Genomic DNA, 18,794 nt, shown 5'->3' on the forward strand with positions numbered 1-18,794 from the left:
GCGAGGGACGACGCAAACAAAGCGAGTGCGATCATACCAGCACTAAAGCACCGGATCCCATCAGAACTCCAAAGTTAAGCGTGCTTGGGCGAGAGTAGTACTAGGATGGGTGACCCCCTGGGAAGTCCTCGTGTTGCACTCCTTTTTGCGCCCCGAGCGACCAAAACCTCTCCCGTCGACCTCCGAGGCGATGGTTTTGGGCCTCGGAATTTGCCGTGACCGCTACGCAGTCAGTCTCGTGGGGCTCGGAGAGAGGTTTCCGGAATGGGGTCGCAATAGCGATTCCGAGTTCGTTCGACAAAGTCACGATGGTTTCGGCGCGCGCTTGCCGTGTCCGGTAATGGCGATTCCGAGATCCGACAATGGCGATTCCGAGATCGTTCGACAGGTTTAGAGGCTCCGTACGCCGTCCGCGACGTGCACAAAGGCGAGGGACGACGCAAACAAAGCGAGTGCGATCATACCAGCACTAAAGCACCGGATCCCATCAGAACTCCGAAGTTAAGCGTGCTTGGGCGAGAGTAGTACTAGGATGGGTGACCCCCTGGGAAGTACTTGTCTTGCACTCCTTTTTGCGCCCCGAGCGACCAAAACACCTCCCGTCGACCTCCGAGGCGATGGTTTTGGGCCTCGGAATTTGCCGTGACCGCTACGCAGTCAGTCTCGTGGGGCAAGGAGAGAGGTTTCCGGAATGGGGTCGCAATAGCGATTCCGAGTTCGTTCGACAAAGTCACGATGGTTTCGGCGCGCGCTTGCCGTGTCCGGTAATGGCGATTTCGAGATCCGACAATGGCGATTCCGAGATCGTTCGACAGGTTTAGAGGCTCCGTACGCCGTCCGCGACGTGCACAAAGGCGAGGGACGACGCAAACAAAGCGAGTGCGATCATACCAGCACTAAAGCACCGGATCCCATCAGAACTCCGAAGTCAAGCGTGCTTGGGCGAGAGTAGTACTAGGATGGGTGACCCCCTGGGAAGTACTCGTCTTGCACTCCTTTTTGCGCCCCGAGCGACCAAAACCCCTCCCGTCGACCTCCGAGGCGATGGTTTTGGGCCTCGGAATTTGCCGTGACCGGTACGCAGTCAGTCTCGTGGGGCAAGGAGCGAGATTTCCGGAATGGGGTCGCAATAGCGATTCCGAGTTCCGACAATGGCGATTCCGAGATCGTTCGAGAGATTTAGAGGCTCCGTACGCCGTCCGCGACGTGCACAAAGGCGAGGGACGACGCAAACAAAGCGAGTGCGATCATACCAGCACTAAAGCACCGGATCCCATCAGAACTCCGAAGTTAAGCGTGCTTGGGCGAGAGTAGTACTAGGATGGGTGACCCCCTGGGAAGTACTCGTGTTGCACTCCTTTTTGCGCCCCGAGCGACCAAAACCTCTCCCGTCGACCTCCGAGGCGATGGTTTTGGGCCTCGGAATTTGCCGTGACCGCTACGCAGTCAGTCTCGTGGGGCAAGGAGCGAGATTTCCGGAATGGGGTCGCAATAGCGATTCCGAGTTCCGACAATGGCGATTCCGAGATCGTTCGAGAGATTTAGAGGCTCCGTACGCCGTCCGCGACGTGCACAAAGGCGAGGGATGACGCAAACAAAGCGAGTGCGATCATACCAGCCCTAAAGCACCGGATCCCATCAGAACTCCGAAGTTAAGCGTGCTTGGGCGAGAGTAGTACTAGGATGGGTGACCCCCTGGGATGTCCTAGTGTTGCACTCCTTTTTGCGCCCCGAGCGACCAAAACCTCTCCCGTCGACCTCCGAGGCGATGGTTTTGGGCCTCGGAATTTGCCGTGACCGCTACGCAGTCAGTCTCGTGGGGCTCGGAGAGAGGTTTCCGGAATGGGGTCGCAATAGTGATTCCGAGTTCGTTCGACAAAGTCACGATGGTTTCGGCGCGCGCTTGCCGTGTCCGATAATGGCGATTCCGAGATCCGACAATGGCGATTCCGAGATCGTTCGACAGGTTTAGAGGCTCCGTACGCCGTCCGCGACGTGCACAAAGGCGAGGGACGACGCAAACAAAGCGAGTGCGATCATACCAGCACTAAAGCACCGGATCCCATCAGAACTCCGAAGTTAAGCGTGCTTGGGCGAGAGTAGTACTAGGATGGGTGACCCCCTGGGAAGTACTCGTCTTGCACTCCTTTTTGCGCCCCGAGCGACCAAAACCCCTCCCGTCGACCTCCGAGGCGATGGTTTTGGGCCTCGGAATTTGTCGTGACCGCTACGCAGTCAGTCTCGTGGGGCAAGGAGCGAGATTTCCGGAATGGGGTCGCAATAGCGATTCCGAGTTCCGACAATGGCGATTCCGAGATCGTTCGAGAGATTTAGAGGCTCCGTACGCCGTCCGCGATGTCACGCCCCCAAAAAAAAATATCCATGATATTAAAAATCTTTCGTCACAACTAACCCAGGATCCAAACACACATTTGAGGTCACTAAGAAAACATTCAGATCAAAAATTTCACTTCTATAATCTACCAATTCATAACCCTGTACAATTCATAAACATAGCACACATCACTCGATAATTCATACAATCTAAACTCGACTCATCAAAATAAAAACCACAATATAAATCCACAAGTGGGGAAATCCATGCAGTCACCACAATCATCGATTTACCATAAGTTCATATCATTACACAAATTTAATTTAACATTCCAAAACCCTATACATGAGGGATCCTTTAACTTACACAAAATCCACAGGTTTAGATTTATAGTCACATTTCATTAGATGCAAGGTAGCTTATACACAACTACATATATGCTAACAAAAGTTCTGCCCAACGTCTTCTAAACTTTCCACTGCCTCAGCCCATTCTTAACATTTAAGCAAGCGATACGCTATCCTGAAAAATTTATCAACAAACGGGGTGAGCATAAAGAGCTCAGCAAGTGACTAACATATCCATAACAAAATAGTACAATTTCCAAGAGATACAGTATCAAAACACAAAAGCAGAATATACGATTTCGTATACATAATATCATTAGGAGCAGAATCATAATTGTCCTTTTTAATCATACATATTTGGTTCCAGACAGATGGGGCATAGAGTAATTGGAGCATATCAGAAACAAAGGAAACATATCGGAGCTTATCAATGGCATATAAAATGTTCCAGAACACATCAACGATCTATGGAACATTACGAAGCAAACTCAATAGTGAATGAAGCATTTCAGAGCATATCAAACTCATATGTCGTACAGAAGCTCAAACGTCGTCCTTGACGTTGCAATCATATCATACTTATCCAGAGCACGAACAAAAATAACTCAACAAAACTCTGGATGTCATATCAAACATATAGAGGGTGTAGTGGGATCTCAGTCAGAATGTGATTCATCCATTTCTGAATGACCACCTGACAAAAGTCTCCCACGTCTGGGAGCTCCATCCACCCACGTCTAGGTGAAGTCAGAGGGGGCCGGCAGAGCATCGCAGGCTCTATGCATAACTCCCTTTACCATTTCTGGCAAAGGTTCACAACTCCCTTTACCATTTCTGGCAAAGGTTCACAACTCCCTTTACCATTTCTGGCAAAGGTTCACAACTCCCTTTACCATTTCTGGCAAAGGTTCACATTATCCCACACACCAGAGTACAAGAAGGCAGTTTCAACAATAAGCAGCATATAACGGAAGCACACGCGGAACAACCAAACGTACATGTGCCTTTTCAAAAACAATGATGCAAGGAACAAATCTCTCACAAAAGTATTCATTTTAGGAAAGAATTGAAAGCAAGAGTGTTCAGGGATTCCAAGCAATCATAATCAGCTCAATTCCAATAAGAAGGTTAGACAAATTCAGATATCCAAAGGAATGGAACCAAATACGCGAAATCAACCAAAGCTCGATTTCGGACAGAATTCCAGTGGCACATCAAACAAATATTTTAGAATAACAATTATGCTCCAATACCCATAATAAGGCTATGGTCGAATCATATATCAATCTATATTAAGATGGAACAGATTTCATATGAAACAGGGCTCCCAACACTGAGTTACCTCTGATTTGGTAACACAAGGTCAAAATCACAATCACTGTGTTACAGAATTTATAGGGTCGGAATCAACAGACGATAGGGTGGGCAATTTAACTCCAAAATTTTCAAACTATATGTCAAAAGAGAGAATTTCAAGTCTACTTTCAAATAAAATCAGTTTGATACAAATCAGAATTTTCAACAGGGAGTTATAGGCGTTTTAGTATCGAAAGGTCAGAAATCTGAACTCTGTTTTACAGCGTCTATAGGCTCTTTTGAAACAAATTTTTGGGTAAGTATTCGGTGTCCAAAATCTACAAAATCGGTGTCAAAAGAAACACATACGAGTCTAATTTCAAACAAAATAGTTCCTGCCTGAATTCTCATTCTATATTAAAACTTATAGCCGAAACAGTGCTTAGGGGTCAGTTTACCGAAAGACTTTCAGAATCCATGGTTTAAGTCCAAAGAGAGATATATCAGTTTCTAAATAGAAATCTTCCAATTTATTTTGAATCAACATAAAAACAGAGTCAAATACTTATGTAGGATAGGGTTAGAACACTTGCCTTTGCAAATCTTGACCCAAAATGACAAGATTAAAGCAAGAACCCTAAAAGCCCCAATTTTCTTTCTCTTCTTCTTCTTCTTCTTCTTCTTCTTCTTTCTTTCTTTCTTTCCCTGATCACCCACGAGCTGCCTCCTCTGCTTCCTTAACAACGAAGGCAGAGAGGCTTAAGCGGTGGAATTTGTCATTTGGTGCATTTTGCAGTTTAGTCCTTGTTTTTATCATATTCACGATTAGGTCCTTAGGGTTTACATATAGATCCTCAGATTTTTTTTTTTTGAACAGATCTCCCAAATCTTAAAAATAAGTTACCTCTGATTCATACTCTATTTCTTGTGTCAATTAAAAATAGATGCTTACATTATCACCAGAAATATTATACGAAAATTCGGAAATGAGGGGTGTTACACGCGACGTGCACAAAGGCGAGGGACGACGCAAACAAAGCGAGTGCGATCATACCAGCACTAAAGCACCGGATCCCATTAGAACTCCGAAGTTAAGCGTGCTTGGGCGAGAGTAGTACTAGGATGGGTGACCCCCTGGGAAGTACTCGTCTTGCACTCCTTTTTGCGCCCCAAGCGACCAAAACCCCTCCCGTCGACCTCCGAGGCGATGGTTTTGGGCCTCGGAATTTGCCGTGACCGCTACGCAGTCAGTCTCGTGGGGCAAGGAGCGAGATTTCCGGAATGGGGTCGCAATAGCGATTCCGAGTTCCGACAATGGCGATTCCGAGATCGTTCGAGAGATTTAGAGGCTCCGTACGCCGTCCGCGACGTGCACAAAGGCGAGGGACGACGCAAACAAAGCGAGTGCGATCATACCAGCACTAAAGCATCGGATCCCATCAGAACTCCGAAGTTAAGCGTGCTTGGGCGAGAGTAGTACTAGGATGGGTGACCCCCTGGGAAGTACTCGTCTTGCACTCCTTTTTGCGCCCCGAGCGACCAAAACCTCTCCCGTCGACCTCCGAGGCGATGGTTTTGGGCCTCGGAATTTGCCGTGACCGCTACGCAGTCAGTCTCGTGGGGCAAGGAGCGAGATTTCCGGAATGGGGTCACAATGGCGATTCCGAGATCGTTCGAGAGATTTAGAGGCTCCGTACGCCGTCCGCGACGTGCACAAAGGCGAGGGATGACGCAAACAAAGCGAGTGCGATCATACCAGCCCTAAAGCACCGGATCCCATCAGAACTCCGAAGTTAAGCGTGCTTGGGCGAGAGTAGTACAAGGATGGGTGACCCCCTGGGAAGTCCTCGTGTTGCACTCCTTTTTGCGCCCCGAGCGACCAAAACCCCTCCCGTCGACCTCCGAGGCGATGGTTTTGGGCCTCGGAATTTGTCGTGACCGCTACGCAGTCAGTCTCGTGGGGCTCGGAGAGAGGTTTCCGGAATGGGGTCGCAATAGCGATTCCGAGTTCGTTCGACAAAGTCACGATGGTTTCGGCGCGCGCTTGCCGTGTCCGGTAATGGCGATCCCGAGATCCGACAATGGCGATTCCGAGATCGTTCGACTGGTTTAGAGGCTCCGTACGCCGTCCGCGACGTGCACAAAGGCGAGGGACGACGCAAACAAAGCGAGTGCGATCATACCAGCACTAAATCATCGGATCCCATCAGAACTCCGAAGTTAAGCGTGCTTGGGCGAGAGTAGGACTAGGATGGGTGACCCCCTGGGAAGTCCTCGTGTTGCACTCCTTTTTGCGCCCCGAGCGACCAAAACCCCTCCCGTCGACCTCCGAGGCGATGGTTTTGGGCCTCGGAATTTGCCGTGACCGCTACGCGGTCAGTCTCGTGGGGCTCGGAGAGAGGTTTCCGGAATGGGGTCGCAATAGCGATTCCGAGTTCGTTCGACAAAGTCCCGATGGTTTCGGCGCGCGCTTGCCGTGTCCGGTAATGGCGATTCCGAGATCCGACAATGGCGATTCCGAGATCGTTCGACAGGTTTAGAGGCTCCGTACGCCGTCCGCGACGTGCACAAAGGCGAGGGACGACGCAAACAAAGCGAGTGCGATCATACTAGCACTAAAGCACCGGATCCCATCAGAACTCCGAAGTTAAGCGTGCTTGGGCGAGAGTAGTACAAGGATGGGTGACCCCCTGGGAAGTACTCGTCTTGCACTCCTTTTTGCGCCCCGAGCGACCAAAACCCCTCCCGTCGACCTCCGAGGCGATGGTTTTGGGCCTCGGAATTTGCCGTGACCGCTACGCAGTCAGTCTCGTGGGGCAAGGAGCGAGATTTCCGGAATGGGGTCGCAATGGCGATTCCGAGATCGTTCGAGAGATTTAGAGGCTCCGTACGCCGTCCGCGACGTGCACAAAGGTGAGGGACGACGCAAACAAAGCGAGTGCGATCATACCAGCACTAAAGCACCGGATCCCATCAGAACTCCGAAGTTAAGCGTGCTTGGGCGAGAGTAGTACTAGGATGGGTGACCCCCTGGGAAGTACTCGTGTTGCACTCCTTTTTGCGCCCCGAGCGACCAAAACCTCTCCCGTCGACCTCCGAGGCGATGGTTTTGGGCCTCGGAATTTGCCGTGACCGCTACGCAGTCAGTCTCGTGGGGCAAGGAGCGAGATTTCCGGAATGGGGTCGCAATAGCGATTCCGAGTTCCGACAATGGTGATTCCGAGATCGTTCGAGAGATTTAGAGGCTCCGTACGCCGTCCGCGACGTGCACAAAGGCGAGGGACGACGCAAACAAAGCGAGTGCGATCATACCAGCACTAAAGCACCGGATCCCATCAGAACTCCAAAGTTAAGTGTGCTTGGGCGAGAGTAGTACTAGGATGGGTGACCCCCTGGGAAGTCCTCGTGTTGCACTCCTTTTTGCGCCCCAAGCGACCAAAACCTCTCCCGTCGACCTCCGAGGCGATGGTTTTGGGCCTCGGAATTTGCCGTGACCGCTACGCAGTCAGTCTCGTGGGGCTCGGAGAGAGGTTTCCGGAATGGGGTCGCAATAGCGATTCCGAGTTCGTTCGACAAAGTCACGATGGTTTCGGCGCGCGCTTGCCGTGTCCGGTAATGGCGATTCCGAGATCCGACAATGGCGATTCCGAGATCGTTCGAGAGGTTTAGAGGCTCCGTACGCCGTCCGCGACGTGCACAAAGGCGAGGGACGACGCAAACAAAGCGAGTGCGATCATACCAGCACTAAATCACCGGATCCCATCAGAACTCCGAAGTTAAGCGTGCTTGGGCGAGAGTGGTACTAGGATGGGTGACCCCCTGGGAAGTCCTCGTCTTGCACTCCTTTTTGCGCCCCGAGCGACCAAAACCCCTCCCGTCGACCTCAGAGGCGATGGTTTTGGGCCTCGGAATTTGCCGTGACCGCTACGCAGTCAGTCTCGTGGGGCTCGGAGAGAGGTTTCCGGAATGGGGTCGCAATAGCGATTCCGAGTTCGTTCGACAAAGTCACGATGGTTTCGGCGCGCGCTTGCCGTGTCCGGTAATGGCGATTCCGAGATCCGACAATGGCGATTCCGAGATCGTTCGACTGGTTTAGAGGCTCCGTACGCCGTCCGCGACGTGCACAAAGGCGAGGGACGACACAAACAAAGCGAGTGCGATCATACCAGCACTAAATCACCGGATCCCATCAGAACTCCGAAGTTAAGCGTGCTTGGGCGAGAGTAGTACTAGGATGGGTGACCCCCTGGGAAGTCCTCGTCTTGCACTCCTTTTTGCGCCCCGAGCGACCAAAACCCCTCCCGTCGACCTCAGAGGCGATGGTTTTGGGCCTCGGAATTTGCCGTGACCGCTACGCAGTCAGTCTCGTGGGGCAAGGAGCGAGATTTCCGGAATGGGGTCGCAATAGCGATTCCGAGTTCCGACAATGGTGATTCCGAGATCGTTCGAGAGATTTAGAGGCTCCGTACGCCGTCCGCGACGTGCACAAAGGCGAGGGACAACGCAAACAAAGCTAGTGCGATCATACCAGCACTAAAGCACCGGATCCCATCAGAACTCCAAAGTTAAGTGTGCTTGGGCGAGAGTAGTACTAGGATGGGTGACCCCCTGGGAAGTCCTCGTGTTGCACTCCTTTTTGCGCCCCGAGCGACCAAAACCCCTCCCGTCGACCTCCGAGGCGATGGTTTTGGGCCTCGGAATTTGCCGTGACCGCTACGCGGTCAGTCTCGTGGGGCTCGGAGAGAGGTTTCCGGAATGGGGTCGCAATAGCGATTCCGAGTTCGTTCGACAAAGTCCCGATGGTTTCGGCGCGCGCTTGCCGTGTCCGGTAATGGCGATTCCGAGATCCGACAATGGCGATTCCGAGATCGTTCGACAGGTTTAGAGGCTCCGTACGCCGTCCGCGACGTGCACAAAGGCGAGGGACGATGCAAACAAAGCGAGTGCGATCATACCAGCACTAAAGCACCGGATCCCATCAGAACTCCGAAGTTAAGCGTGCTTGGGCGAGAGTAGTACTAGGATGGGTGACCCCCTGGGAAGTACTCGTCTTGCACTCCTTTTTGCGCCCCGAGCGACCAAAACCCCTCCCGTCGACCTCCGAGGCGATGGTTTTGGGCCTCGGAATTTGCCGTGACCGCTACGCAGTCAGTCTCGTGGGGCAAGGAGCGAGATTTCCGGAATGGGGTCGCAATAGCGATTCCGAGTTCCGACAATGGCGATTCCGAGATCGTTCGAGAGATTTAGAGGCTCCGTACGCCGTCCGCGACGTGCACAAAGGCGAGGGACGACGCAAACAAAGCGAGTGCGATCATACCAGCACTAAAGCACCGGATCCCATCAGAACTCCGAAGTTAAGCGTGCTTGGGCGAGAGTAGTACTAGGATGGTTGACCCCCTGGGAAGTACTCGTGTTGCACTCCTTTTTGCGCCCCGAGCGACCAAAACCTCTCCCGTCGACCTCCGAGGCGATGGTTTTGGGCCTCGGAATTTGCCGTGACCGCTACGCAGTCAGTCTCGTGGGGCAAGGAGCGAGATTTCCGGAATGGGGTCGCAATAGCGATTCCGAGTTCCGACAATGGTGATTCCGAGATCGTTCGAGAGATTTAGAGGCTCCGTACGCCGTCCGCGACGTGCACAAAGGCGATGGACGACGCAAACAAAGCGAGTGCGATCATACCAGCACTAAAGCACCGGATCCCATCAGAACTCCAAAGTTAAGTGTGCTTGGGCGAGAGTAGTACTAGGATGGGTGACCCCCTGGGAAGTCCTCGTGTTGCACTCCTTTTTGCGCCCCAAGCGACCAAAACCTCTCCCGTCGACCTCCGAGGCGATGGTTTTGGGCCTCGGAATTTGCCGTGACCGCTACGCAGTCAGTCTCGTGGGGCTCGGAGAGAGGTTTCCGGAATGGGGTCGCAATAGCGATTCCGAGTTCGTTCGACAAAGTCACGATGGTTTCGGCGCGCGCTTGCCGTGTCCGGTAATGGCGATTCCGAGATCCGACAATGGCGATTCCGAGATCGTTCGAGAGGTTTAGAGGCTCCGTACGCCGTCCGCGACGTGCACAAAGGCGAGGGACGACGCAAACAAAGCGAGTGCGATCATACCAGCACTAAATCACCGGATCCCATCAGAACTCCGAAGTTAAGCGTGCTTGGGCGAGAGTGGTACTAGGATGGGTGACCCCCTGGGAAGTCCTCGTCTTGCACTCCTTTTTGCGCCCCGAGCGACCAAAACCCCTCCCGTCGACCTCAGAGGCGATGGTTTTGGGCCTCGGATTTGCCGTGACCGCTACGCAGTCAGTCTCGTGGGGCTCGGAGAGAGGTTTCCGGAATGGGGTCGCAATAGCGATTCCGAGTTCGTTCGACAAAGTCACGATGGTTTCGGCGCGCGCTTGCCGTGTCCGGTAATGGCGATTCCGAGATCCGACAATGGCGATTCCGAGATCGTTCGACTGGTTTAGAGGCTCCGTACGCCGTCCGCGACGTGCACAAAGGCGAGGGACGACACAAACAAAGCGAGTGCGATCATACCAGCACTAAATCACCGGATCCCATCAGAACTCCGAAGTTAAGCGTGCTTGGGCGAGAGTAGTACTAGGATGGGTGACCCCCTGGGAAGTCCTCGTCTTGCACTCCTTTTTGCGCCCCGAGCGACCAAAACCCCTCCCGTCGACCTCAGAGGCGATGGTTTTGGGCCTCGGAATTTGCCGTGACCGCTACGCAGTCAGTCTCGTGGGGCAAGGAGCGAGATTTCCGGAATGGGGTCGCAATAGCGATTCCGAGTTCCGACAATGGTGATTCCGAGATCGTTCGAGAGATTTAGAGGCTCCGTACGCCGTCCGCGACGTGCACAAAGGCGAGGGACAACGCAAACAAAGCTAGTGCGATCATACCAGCACTAAAGCACCGGATCCCATCAGAACTCCAAAGTTAAGTGTGCTTGGGCGAGAGTAGTACTAGGATGGGTGACCCCCTGGGAAGTCCTCGTGTTGCACTCCTTTTTGCGCCCCGAGCGACCAAAACCCCTCCCGTCGACCTCCGAGGCGATGGTTTTGGGCCTCGGAATTTGCCGTGACCGCTACGCGGTCAGTCTCGTGGGGCTCGGAGAGAGGTTTCCGGAATGGGGTCGCAATAGCGATTCCGAGTTCGTTCGACAAAGTCCCGATGGTTTCGGCGCGCGCTTGCCGTGTCCGGTAATGGCGATTCCGAGATCCGACAATGGCGATTCCGAGATCGTTCGACAGGTTTAGAGGCTCCGTACGCCGTCCGCGACGTGCACAAAGGCGAGGGACGACGCAAACAAAGCGAGTGCGATCATACCAGCACTAAAGCACCGGATCCCATCAGAACTCCGAAGTTAAGCGTGCTTGGGCGAGAGTAGTACTAGGATGGGTGACCCCCTGGGAAGTACTCGTCTTGCACTCCTTTTTGCGCCCCGAGCGACCAAAACCCCTCCCGTCGACCTCCGAGGCGATGGTTTTGGGCCTCGGAATTTGCCGTGACCGCTACGCAGTCAGTCTCGTGGGGCAAGGAGCGAGATTTCCGGAATGGGGTCGCAATAGCGATTCCGAGTTCCGACAATGGCGATTCCGAGATCGTTCGAGAGATTTAGAGGCTCCGTACGCCGTCCGCGACGTGCACAAAGGCGAGGGACGACGCAAACAAAGCGAGTGCGATCATACCAGCACTAAAGCACCGGATCCCATCAGAACTCCGAAGTTAAGCGTGCTTGGGCGAGAGTAGTACTAGGATGGTTGACCCCCTGGGAAGTACTCGTGTTGCACTCCTTTTTGCGCCCCGAGCGACCAAAACCTCTCCCGTCGACCTCCGAGGCGATGGTTTTGGGCCTCGGAATTTGCCGTGACCGCTACGCAGTCAGTCTCGTGGGGCAAGGAGCGAGATTTCCGGAATGGGGTCGCAATAGCGATTCCGAGTTCCGACAATGGTGATTCCGAGATCGTTCGAGAGATTTAGAGGCTCCGTACGCCGTCCGCGACGTGCACAAAGGCGATGGACGACGCAAACAAAGCGAGTGCGATCATACCAGCACTAAAGCACCGGATCCCATCAGAACTCCAAAGTTAAGTGTGCTTGGGCGAGAGTAGTACTAGGATGGGTGACCCCCTGGGAAGTCCTCGTGTTGCACTCCTTTTTGCGCCCCAAGCGACCAAAACCTCTCCCGTCGACCTCCGAGGCGATGGTTTTGGGCCTCGGAATTTGCCGTGACCGCTACGCAGTCAGTCTCGTGGGGCTCGGAGAGAGGTTTCCGGAATGGGGTCGCAATAGCGATTCCGAGTTCGTTCGACAAAGTCACGATGGTTTCGGCGCGCGCTTGCCGTGTCCGGTAATGGCGATTCCGAGATCCGACAATGGCGATTCCGAGATCGTTCGAGAGGTTTAGAGGCTCCGTACGCCGTCCGCGACGTGCACAAAGGCGAGGGACGACGCAAACAAAGCGAGTGCGATCATACCAGCACTAAATCACCGGATCCCATCAGAACTCCGAAGTTAAGCGTGCTTGGGCGAGAGTGGTACTAGGATGGGTGACCCCCTGGGAAGTCCTCGTCTTGCACTCCTTTTTGCGCCCCGAGCGACCAAAACCCCTCCCGTCGACCTCAGAGGCGATGGTTTTGGGCCTCGGAATTTGCCGTGACCGCTACGCAGTCAGTCTCGTGGGGCTCGGAGAGAGGTTTCCGGAATGGGGTCGCAATAGCGATTCCGAGTTCGTTCGACAAAGTCACGATGGTTTCGGCGCGCGCTTGCCGTGTCCGGTAATGGCGATTCCGAGATCCGACAATGGCGATTCCGAGATCGTTCGACTGGTTTAGAGGCTCCGTACGCCGTCCGCGACGTGCACAAAGGCGAGGGACGACACAAACAAAGCGAGTGCGATCATACCAGCACTAAATCACCGGATCCCATCAGAACTCCGAAGTTAAGCGTGCTTGGGCGAGAGTAGTACTAGGATGGGTGACCCCCTGGGAAGTCCTCGTCTTGCACTCCTTTTTGCGCCCCGAGCGACCAAAACCCCTCCCGTCGACCTCAGAGGCGATGGTTTTGGGCCTCGGAATTTGCCGTGACCGCTACGCAGTCAGTCTCGTGGGGCAAGGAGCGAGATTTCCGGAATGGGGTCGCAATAGCGATTCCGAGTTCCGACAATGGTGATTCCGAGATCGTTCGAGAGATTTAGAGGCTCCGTACGCCGTCCGCGACGTGCACAAAGGCGAGGGACGACGCAAACAAAGCGAGTGCGATCATACCAGCACTAAAGCACCGGATCCCATCAGAACTCCAAAGTTAAGTGTGCTTGGGCGAGAGTAGTACTAGGATGGGTGACCCCCTGGGAAGTCCTCGTGTTGCACTCCTTTTTGCGCCCCGAGCGACCAAAACCTCTCCCGTCGACCTCCGAGGCGATGGTTTTGGGCCTCGGAATTTGCCGTGACCGCTACGCAGTCAGTCTCGTGGGGCTCGGAGAGAGGTTTCCGGAATGGGGTCGCAATAGCGATTCCGAGTTCGTTCGACAAAGTCACGATGGTTTCGGCGTGCGCTTGCCGTGTCCGGTAATGGCGATTCCGAGATCCGACAATGGCGATTCCGAGATCGTTCGAGAGGTTTAGAGGCTCCGTACGCCGTCCGCGACGTGCACAAAGGCGAGGGACGACGCAAACAAAGCGAGTGCGATCATACCAGCACTAAATCACCGGATCCCATCAGAACTCCGAAGTTAAGCGTGCTTGGGCGAGAGTGGTAATAGGATGGGTGACCCCCTGGGAAGTCCTCGTCTTGCACTCCTTTTTGCGCCCCGAGCGACCAAAACCCCTCCCGTCGACCTCAGAGGCGATGGTTTTGGGCCTCGGAATTTGCCGTGACCGCTACGCAGTCAGTCTCGTGGGGCTCGGAGAGAGGTTTCCGGAATGGGGTCGCAATAGCGATTCCGAGTTCGTTCGACAAAGTCACGATGGTTTCGGCGCGCGCTTGCCGTGTCCGGTAATGGCGATTCCGAGATCCGACAATGGCGATTCCGAGATCGTTCGACTGGTTTAGAGGCTCCGTACGCCGTCCGCGAAGTGCACAAAGGCGAGGGACGACACAAACAAAGCGAGTGCGATCATACCAGCACTAAATCACCGGATCCCATCAGAACTCCGAAGTTAAGCGTGCTTGGGCGAGAGTAGTACTAGGATGGGTGACCCCCTGGGAAGTCCTCGACTTGCACTCCTTTTTGCGCCCCGAGCGACCAAAACCCCTCCCGTCGACCTCAGAGGCGATGGTTTTGGGCCTCGGAATTTGCCGTGACCGCTACGCAGTCAGTCTCGTGGGGCTCGGAGAGAGGTTTCCGGAATGGGGTCGCAATAGCGATTCCGAGTTCGTTCGACAAAGTCACGATGGTTTCGGCGCGCGCTTGCCGTGTCCGGTAATGGCGATTCCGAGATCCGACAATGGCGATTCCGAGATCGTTCGACAGGTTTAGAGGCTCCGTACACCGTCCGCGACGTGCACAAAGGCGAGGGACGACGCAAACAAAGTGAGTGCGATCATACCAGCACTAAAGCACCGGATCCCATCAGAACTTCGAAGTTAAGCGTGCATGGGCGAGAGTAGTACTAGGATGGGTGACCCCCTGGGAAGTCCTTTTGTTGCACTCCTTTTTGCGCCCCGAGCGACCAAAACCTCTCCCGTCGACCTCCGAGGCGATGGTTTTGGGCCTCGGAATTTGTCGTGACCGCTACGCAGTCAGTCTCGTGGGGCTCGGAGCGAGGTTTCCGGAATGGGGTCGCAATAGCGATTCCGAGTTCGTTCGACAAAGTCCCGATGGTTTCGGCGCGCGCTTGCCGTGTCCGGTAATGGCGATTCCGAGATCCGACAATGGCGATTCCGAGATCGTTCGACAGGTTTAGAGGCTCCGTACGCCGTCCGCGACGTGCACAAAGGCGAGGGACGACGCAAACAAAGCGAGTGCGATCATACCAGCACTAAATCACCGGATCCCATCAGAACTCCGAAGTTAAGCGTGCTTGGGCGAGAGTAGTACTAGGATGGGTGACCCCCTGGGAAGTTCTCGTCTTGCACTCCTTTTTGCGCCCCGAGCGACCAAAACCCCTCCCGTCGACCTCCGAGGCGATGGTTTTGGGCCTCGGAATTTGCCGTGACCGCTACGCAGTCAGTCTCGTGGGGCTCGGAGAGAGGTTTCCGGAATGGGGTCGCAATAGCGATTCCGAGTTCGTTCGACAAAGTCACGATGGTTTCGGCGCGCGCTTGCCGTGTCCGGTAATGGCGATTCCGAGATCCGACAATGGCGATTCCGAGATCGTTCGACAGGTTTAGAGGCTCCGTACGCCGTCCGCGACGTGCACAAAGGCGAGGGACGACGCAAACAAAGCGAGTGCGATCATACCAGCACTAAAGCACCGGATCCCATCAGAACTTCGAAGTTAAGCGTGCTTTGTGCGAGAGTAGTGCTAGGATGGGTGACCCCGTGGGAAGTCCTCGTGTTGCACTCCTTTTTGCGCCCCGAGCGACCAAAACCTCTCCCGTCGACCTCCGAGGCGATGGTTTTGGGCCTCGGAATTTGCCGTGACCGCTACGCAGTCAGTCTCGTGGGGCAAGGAGCGAGATTTCCGGAATGGGGTCGCAATAGCGATTCCGAGTTCCGACAATGGCGATTCCGAGATCGTTCGAGAGATTTAGAGGCTCCGTACGCCGTCCGCGACGTGCACAATGGCGAGGGATGACGCAAACAAAGCGAGTGCGATCATACCAGCCCTAAAGCACCGGATCCCATCAGAACTCCGAAGTTAAGCGTGCTTGGGCGAGAGTAGTACTAGGATGGGTGACCCCCTGGGAAGTTCTCGTCTTGCACTCCTTTTTGCGCCCCGAGCGACCAAAACCCCTCCCGTCGACCTCCGAGGCGATGGTTTTGGGCCTCGGAATTTGCCGTGACCGCTACGCAGTCAGTCTCGTGGGGCTCGGAGAGAGGTTTCCGGAATGGGGTCGCAATAGCGATTCCGAGTTCGTTCGACAAAGTCACGATGGTTTCGGCGCGCGCTTGCCGTGTCCGGTAATGGCGATTCCGAGATCCGACAATGGCGATTCCGAGATCGTTCGACAGGTTTAAAGGCTCCGTACGCCGTCCGCGACGTGCACAAAGGCGAGGGACGACGCAAACAAAGCGACTGCGATCATACCAGCACTAAATCACCGGATCCCATCAGAACTCCGAAGTTAAGCGTGCTTGGGCGATAGTAGTACTAGGATGGGTGACCCCCTGGGAAGTCCTCTTCTTGCACTCCTTTTTGCGCCCCGAGCGACCAAAACCTCTCCCGTCGACCTCCGAGGCGATGGTTTTGGGCCTCGGAATTTGCCGTGACCGCTACGCAGTCAGTCTCGTGGGGCTCGGAGAGAGGTTTCCGGAATGGGGTCGCAATAGCGATTCCGAGTTCGTTCGACAAAGTCCCGATGGTTTCGGCGCGCGCTTGCCGTGTCCGGTAATGGCGATTCCGAGATCGTTCGACAGGTTTAGAGGCTCCATACGCCGTCCGCGACATGCACAAAGGCGAGGGACGACGCTAAAAAAGCGAGTGCGATCATACCAGCACTAAAACACCGGATCCCATCAGAACTCCGAAGTTAAGCGTGCTTGGGCGAGAGTAGTACTAGGATGGGTGACGCCTTGGGAAGTCTTCATGTTGCACTCCTTTTTGCGCCCCGAACGACCAAAACCTCTCCCGTCGACCTCCGAAGCGATGGTTTTGGGCCTCGGAATTTGCCGTGACCGCTACGCAGTCAGTCTCGTGGGGCTCGGAGAGAGGTTTCCGGAATGGGGTCGCAATAGCGATTCCAAATTCGTTCGACAAAGTCCCGATGGTTTCGGCGCGCGCTTGCCGTGTCCGGTAATGGCGATTCGGAGATCCGACAATGGCGATTCTGAGATCGTTCGAGAGGTTTAGAGGCTCCATACGCCGTCCTCGACGTGCACAAAGGCGAGGGACAAAAAAGACAAAGCCATTGGGATTATACCAGCACTAAAGCACCGGATCCCATCAGAACTCCAAAGTTAAGCGTGTTTGGGCGAGAGTAGTACTAGGATGGGTGACCCCCTGGGAAGTCCTCATGTTGCACTCCTTTTTGCGCCCCGAGCGACCAAAACCTCTCCCATCGACCTCCGAGGCGATGGTTTTGGGCCTCGAAATTTGCCGTGACCGCTACGTAGTCAGTCTCGTGGGGCTCGGAGAGAGGTTTCCGGAATGGGGTCGCAATAGCGATTCCGAGTTCGTTCGACAAAGTCCCGATGGTTTCGGCGCGCGCTTGCCGTGTCCGGTAATGGCGATTCCGAGATCGTTCGACAGGTTTAGAGGCTCCGTACGCCGTCCGAGACGTGCACAAAGGCGAGGGACGACGCAAACAAAGCCAATTGGATCATACCAGCACTAAAGCACCGGATCCCATCAGAACTCCGAAGTTAAGCGTGCTTGGGCGAGAGTAGTACTAGGATGGGTGACCCCCTGGGAAGTCCTCGTGTTGCAATCCTTTTTGTGCCGCGAGCGACCAAAACCTCTCCCGTCGACCTCCGAGGCGATGGTTTTGGGCCTCGGAATTTGCCGTGACCCCTACGCAGTCAGTCTCGTTGGGCTCGGAGAGAGGTTTCCGGAATGGGGTCGCAATAGTGATTCCGAGTTCGTTCGACAAAGTCCCGATGGTTTCAGCGCGCGCTTGCCGTGTCCGGTAATGGCGATTCCGAGATCCGACAATGGCGATTCCGAGATCGTTCGACAGGTTTAGAGGCTCCGTACACCGTCCGCGACGTGCACAAAGGCGAGGGACGACGCAAACAAAGCCAATGCGATCATACCAGCACTAAAGCAATGGATCCCATCAGAACTCCGAAGTTAAGCGTGCTTGGGCGAGAGTAGTACTAGGATGGGTGACCCCCTCGGAAGTCCTCGTGTTGCACTCCTTTTTGCGCCCCGAGCGACCAAAACCTCTCCCGTCGACCTCCGAGGCGATGGTTTTGGGCCTCGGAATTTGCCGTGACCGCTATGAAGTCAGTCTCGTGGGGCTCGGAGAGAGGTTTCCGGAATGGGGTCGCAATAGCGATTCCGAGTTCGTTCGACAAAGTCCCGATGGTTTCGGCACGCGCTTGCCGTGTCCGGTAATGGCGATTCCAAGATCGTTCGACAGGTTTAGAGGCTCCATACGCCGTCCGCGACATGCACAAAGGCGAGGGACGACGCAAACAAAGGCAATTGGATCATACCAGCACTAAAGCACCGGATCCCATCAGAACTCCGAAGTTAAGCGTGCTTGGGCGAGAGTAGTACTAGGATGGGTGACCCCCTGGGAAGTCCTCGTGTTGCAATCCTTTTTGTGCCGCGAGCGACCAAAACCTCTCCCGTCGACCTCCGAGGCGATGGTTTTGGGCCTCGGAATTTGCCGTGACCGCTACGCAGTCAGTCTCGTGGGGCTCGGAGAGAGGTTTCCGGAATGGGGTCGCAATAGCGATTCCGAGTTCGTTCGACAAAGTCCCGATGGTTTCGGCGCGCGCTTGCCCTATCCGGTAATGGCGATTCCGAGATCCGACAATGGCGATTCCGAGATCGTTCGACAGGTTTAGCGGCTCCATACGCCGTCCGCGACGTGCACAAAGGCGAGGGACGACGCAAACAAAGCGAGTGCGATCACTCCAGCACTAAAGCACCGGATCCCATCAGAACTCCGAAGTTAAGCGTGCCTGGGCGAGAGTAGTACTAGGATGGGTGACGCCCTGGGAAGTCTTCATGTTGCACTCCTTTTTGTGCCCCGAGCGACCAAAACCTCT

The 18,794-nt window shown here is 54.6% G+C and overlaps 41 non-coding genes across 41 annotated transcripts; all 41 read left to right on the forward strand.

The window, feature by feature from the left end:
* The first annotated feature begins 23 nt into the window (after nucleotides 1-23).
* Nucleotides 24-142, forward strand: LOC135646341 (5S ribosomal RNA). The gene has a single exon (XR_010499095.1). It is a non-coding gene; the product is annotated as a 5S ribosomal RNA (ribosomal RNA).
* Nucleotides 143-450: 308 nt separating this feature from the next.
* Nucleotides 451-569, forward strand: LOC135647165 (5S ribosomal RNA). The gene has a single exon (XR_010499907.1). It is a non-coding gene; the product is annotated as a 5S ribosomal RNA (ribosomal RNA).
* Nucleotides 570-877: 308 nt separating this feature from the next.
* Nucleotides 878-996, forward strand: LOC135647228 (5S ribosomal RNA). The gene has a single exon (XR_010499969.1). It is a non-coding gene; the product is annotated as a 5S ribosomal RNA (ribosomal RNA).
* Nucleotides 997-1,239: 243 nt separating this feature from the next.
* On the forward strand, nucleotides 1,240-1,358 carry LOC135648109 (5S ribosomal RNA). The gene has a single exon (XR_010500799.1). It is a non-coding gene; the product is annotated as a 5S ribosomal RNA (ribosomal RNA).
* A 243-nt stretch (nucleotides 1,359-1,601) lies between these two features.
* On the forward strand, nucleotides 1,602-1,720 carry LOC135647560 (5S ribosomal RNA). Its single transcript, XR_010500296.1, has one exon. It is a non-coding gene; the product is annotated as a 5S ribosomal RNA (ribosomal RNA).
* Nucleotides 1,721-2,028: 308 nt separating this feature from the next.
* LOC135647040 (5S ribosomal RNA) lies at nucleotides 2,029-2,147 on the forward strand. Its single transcript, XR_010499785.1, has one exon. It is a non-coding gene; the product is annotated as a 5S ribosomal RNA (ribosomal RNA).
* Nucleotides 2,148-5,018: 2,871 nt separating this feature from the next.
* Nucleotides 5,019-5,137, forward strand: LOC135647127 (5S ribosomal RNA). Its single transcript, XR_010499870.1, has one exon. It is a non-coding gene; the product is annotated as a 5S ribosomal RNA (ribosomal RNA).
* A 243-nt stretch (nucleotides 5,138-5,380) lies between these two features.
* Nucleotides 5,381-5,499, forward strand: LOC135647301 (5S ribosomal RNA). Its single transcript, XR_010500042.1, has one exon. It is a non-coding gene; the product is annotated as a 5S ribosomal RNA (ribosomal RNA).
* Nucleotides 5,500-5,720: 221 nt separating this feature from the next.
* On the forward strand, nucleotides 5,721-5,839 carry LOC135647283 (5S ribosomal RNA). The gene has a single exon (XR_010500024.1). It is a non-coding gene; the product is annotated as a 5S ribosomal RNA (ribosomal RNA).
* A 308-nt stretch (nucleotides 5,840-6,147) lies between these two features.
* On the forward strand, nucleotides 6,148-6,266 carry LOC135647527 (5S ribosomal RNA). The gene has a single exon (XR_010500264.1). It is a non-coding gene; the product is annotated as a 5S ribosomal RNA (ribosomal RNA).
* Nucleotides 6,267-6,574: 308 nt separating this feature from the next.
* LOC135647489 (5S ribosomal RNA) lies at nucleotides 6,575-6,693 on the forward strand. The gene has a single exon (XR_010500226.1). It is a non-coding gene; the product is annotated as a 5S ribosomal RNA (ribosomal RNA).
* Nucleotides 6,694-6,914: 221 nt separating this feature from the next.
* Nucleotides 6,915-7,033, forward strand: LOC135648110 (5S ribosomal RNA). The gene has a single exon (XR_010500800.1). It is a non-coding gene; the product is annotated as a 5S ribosomal RNA (ribosomal RNA).
* Nucleotides 7,034-7,276: 243 nt separating this feature from the next.
* On the forward strand, nucleotides 7,277-7,395 carry LOC135646535 (5S ribosomal RNA). The gene has a single exon (XR_010499282.1). It is a non-coding gene; the product is annotated as a 5S ribosomal RNA (ribosomal RNA).
* A 308-nt stretch (nucleotides 7,396-7,703) lies between these two features.
* Nucleotides 7,704-7,822, forward strand: LOC135647324 (5S ribosomal RNA). Its single transcript, XR_010500065.1, has one exon. It is a non-coding gene; the product is annotated as a 5S ribosomal RNA (ribosomal RNA).
* A 308-nt stretch (nucleotides 7,823-8,130) lies between these two features.
* LOC135647096 (5S ribosomal RNA) lies at nucleotides 8,131-8,249 on the forward strand. The gene has a single exon (XR_010499839.1). It is a non-coding gene; the product is annotated as a 5S ribosomal RNA (ribosomal RNA).
* Nucleotides 8,250-8,492: 243 nt separating this feature from the next.
* On the forward strand, nucleotides 8,493-8,611 carry LOC135647199 (5S ribosomal RNA). Its single transcript, XR_010499940.1, has one exon. It is a non-coding gene; the product is annotated as a 5S ribosomal RNA (ribosomal RNA).
* Nucleotides 8,612-8,919: 308 nt separating this feature from the next.
* Nucleotides 8,920-9,038, forward strand: LOC135647042 (5S ribosomal RNA). Its single transcript, XR_010499787.1, has one exon. It is a non-coding gene; the product is annotated as a 5S ribosomal RNA (ribosomal RNA).
* A 243-nt stretch (nucleotides 9,039-9,281) lies between these two features.
* LOC135646540 (5S ribosomal RNA) lies at nucleotides 9,282-9,400 on the forward strand. Its single transcript, XR_010499287.1, has one exon. It is a non-coding gene; the product is annotated as a 5S ribosomal RNA (ribosomal RNA).
* Nucleotides 9,401-9,643: 243 nt separating this feature from the next.
* LOC135646536 (5S ribosomal RNA) lies at nucleotides 9,644-9,762 on the forward strand. The gene has a single exon (XR_010499283.1). It is a non-coding gene; the product is annotated as a 5S ribosomal RNA (ribosomal RNA).
* A 308-nt stretch (nucleotides 9,763-10,070) lies between these two features.
* LOC135647326 (5S ribosomal RNA) lies at nucleotides 10,071-10,189 on the forward strand. Its single transcript, XR_010500066.1, has one exon. It is a non-coding gene; the product is annotated as a 5S ribosomal RNA (ribosomal RNA).
* Nucleotides 10,190-10,496: 307 nt separating this feature from the next.
* Nucleotides 10,497-10,615, forward strand: LOC135647097 (5S ribosomal RNA). The gene has a single exon (XR_010499840.1). It is a non-coding gene; the product is annotated as a 5S ribosomal RNA (ribosomal RNA).
* A 243-nt stretch (nucleotides 10,616-10,858) lies between these two features.
* Nucleotides 10,859-10,977, forward strand: LOC135647200 (5S ribosomal RNA). Its single transcript, XR_010499941.1, has one exon. It is a non-coding gene; the product is annotated as a 5S ribosomal RNA (ribosomal RNA).
* Nucleotides 10,978-11,285: 308 nt separating this feature from the next.
* LOC135647043 (5S ribosomal RNA) lies at nucleotides 11,286-11,404 on the forward strand. Its single transcript, XR_010499788.1, has one exon. It is a non-coding gene; the product is annotated as a 5S ribosomal RNA (ribosomal RNA).
* A 243-nt stretch (nucleotides 11,405-11,647) lies between these two features.
* LOC135646541 (5S ribosomal RNA) lies at nucleotides 11,648-11,766 on the forward strand. The gene has a single exon (XR_010499288.1). It is a non-coding gene; the product is annotated as a 5S ribosomal RNA (ribosomal RNA).
* Nucleotides 11,767-12,009: 243 nt separating this feature from the next.
* LOC135646537 (5S ribosomal RNA) lies at nucleotides 12,010-12,128 on the forward strand. Its single transcript, XR_010499284.1, has one exon. It is a non-coding gene; the product is annotated as a 5S ribosomal RNA (ribosomal RNA).
* Nucleotides 12,129-12,436: 308 nt separating this feature from the next.
* On the forward strand, nucleotides 12,437-12,555 carry LOC135647328 (5S ribosomal RNA). Its single transcript, XR_010500068.1, has one exon. It is a non-coding gene; the product is annotated as a 5S ribosomal RNA (ribosomal RNA).
* Nucleotides 12,556-12,863: 308 nt separating this feature from the next.
* LOC135647098 (5S ribosomal RNA) lies at nucleotides 12,864-12,982 on the forward strand. The gene has a single exon (XR_010499841.1). It is a non-coding gene; the product is annotated as a 5S ribosomal RNA (ribosomal RNA).
* A 243-nt stretch (nucleotides 12,983-13,225) lies between these two features.
* LOC135646538 (5S ribosomal RNA) lies at nucleotides 13,226-13,344 on the forward strand. The gene has a single exon (XR_010499285.1). It is a non-coding gene; the product is annotated as a 5S ribosomal RNA (ribosomal RNA).
* Nucleotides 13,345-13,652: 308 nt separating this feature from the next.
* Nucleotides 13,653-13,771, forward strand: LOC135647570 (5S ribosomal RNA). Its single transcript, XR_010500306.1, has one exon. It is a non-coding gene; the product is annotated as a 5S ribosomal RNA (ribosomal RNA).
* A 308-nt stretch (nucleotides 13,772-14,079) lies between these two features.
* LOC135647337 (5S ribosomal RNA) lies at nucleotides 14,080-14,198 on the forward strand. The gene has a single exon (XR_010500077.1). It is a non-coding gene; the product is annotated as a 5S ribosomal RNA (ribosomal RNA).
* Nucleotides 14,199-14,506: 308 nt separating this feature from the next.
* On the forward strand, nucleotides 14,507-14,625 carry LOC135647521 (5S ribosomal RNA). The gene has a single exon (XR_010500258.1). It is a non-coding gene; the product is annotated as a 5S ribosomal RNA (ribosomal RNA).
* A 308-nt stretch (nucleotides 14,626-14,933) lies between these two features.
* LOC135647050 (5S ribosomal RNA) lies at nucleotides 14,934-15,052 on the forward strand. Its single transcript, XR_010499795.1, has one exon. It is a non-coding gene; the product is annotated as a 5S ribosomal RNA (ribosomal RNA).
* A 308-nt stretch (nucleotides 15,053-15,360) lies between these two features.
* On the forward strand, nucleotides 15,361-15,480 carry LOC135647680 (5S ribosomal RNA). The gene has a single exon (XR_010500413.1). It is a non-coding gene; the product is annotated as a 5S ribosomal RNA (ribosomal RNA).
* A 243-nt stretch (nucleotides 15,481-15,723) lies between these two features.
* Nucleotides 15,724-15,842, forward strand: LOC135647207 (5S ribosomal RNA). Its single transcript, XR_010499948.1, has one exon. It is a non-coding gene; the product is annotated as a 5S ribosomal RNA (ribosomal RNA).
* Nucleotides 15,843-16,150: 308 nt separating this feature from the next.
* LOC135647701 (5S ribosomal RNA) lies at nucleotides 16,151-16,269 on the forward strand. The gene has a single exon (XR_010500433.1). It is a non-coding gene; the product is annotated as a 5S ribosomal RNA (ribosomal RNA).
* A 286-nt stretch (nucleotides 16,270-16,555) lies between these two features.
* LOC135647592 (5S ribosomal RNA) lies at nucleotides 16,556-16,674 on the forward strand. The gene has a single exon (XR_010500327.1). It is a non-coding gene; the product is annotated as a 5S ribosomal RNA (ribosomal RNA).
* A 308-nt stretch (nucleotides 16,675-16,982) lies between these two features.
* Nucleotides 16,983-17,101, forward strand: LOC135647722 (5S ribosomal RNA). Its single transcript, XR_010500451.1, has one exon. It is a non-coding gene; the product is annotated as a 5S ribosomal RNA (ribosomal RNA).
* Nucleotides 17,102-17,388: 287 nt separating this feature from the next.
* Nucleotides 17,389-17,506, forward strand: LOC135647534 (5S ribosomal RNA). The gene has a single exon (XR_010500271.1). It is a non-coding gene; the product is annotated as a 5S ribosomal RNA (ribosomal RNA).
* A 308-nt stretch (nucleotides 17,507-17,814) lies between these two features.
* LOC135647629 (5S ribosomal RNA) lies at nucleotides 17,815-17,933 on the forward strand. Its single transcript, XR_010500363.1, has one exon. It is a non-coding gene; the product is annotated as a 5S ribosomal RNA (ribosomal RNA).
* Nucleotides 17,934-18,220: 287 nt separating this feature from the next.
* LOC135647535 (5S ribosomal RNA) lies at nucleotides 18,221-18,338 on the forward strand. Its single transcript, XR_010500272.1, has one exon. It is a non-coding gene; the product is annotated as a 5S ribosomal RNA (ribosomal RNA).
* Nucleotides 18,339-18,646: 308 nt separating this feature from the next.
* On the forward strand, nucleotides 18,647-18,765 carry LOC135647689 (5S ribosomal RNA). The gene has a single exon (XR_010500421.1). It is a non-coding gene; the product is annotated as a 5S ribosomal RNA (ribosomal RNA).
* The last annotated feature ends 29 nt before the right edge of the window (nucleotides 18,766-18,794 follow it).

Source organism: Musa acuminata, chromosome BXJ3-8 (genome assembly GCF_036884655.1).
Source record: "Musa acuminata AAA Group cultivar baxijiao chromosome BXJ3-8, Cavendish_Baxijiao_AAA, whole genome shotgun sequence".
NCBI classification, from domain to species: Eukaryota; Viridiplantae; Streptophyta; class Magnoliopsida; order Zingiberales; family Musaceae; genus Musa; species Musa acuminata.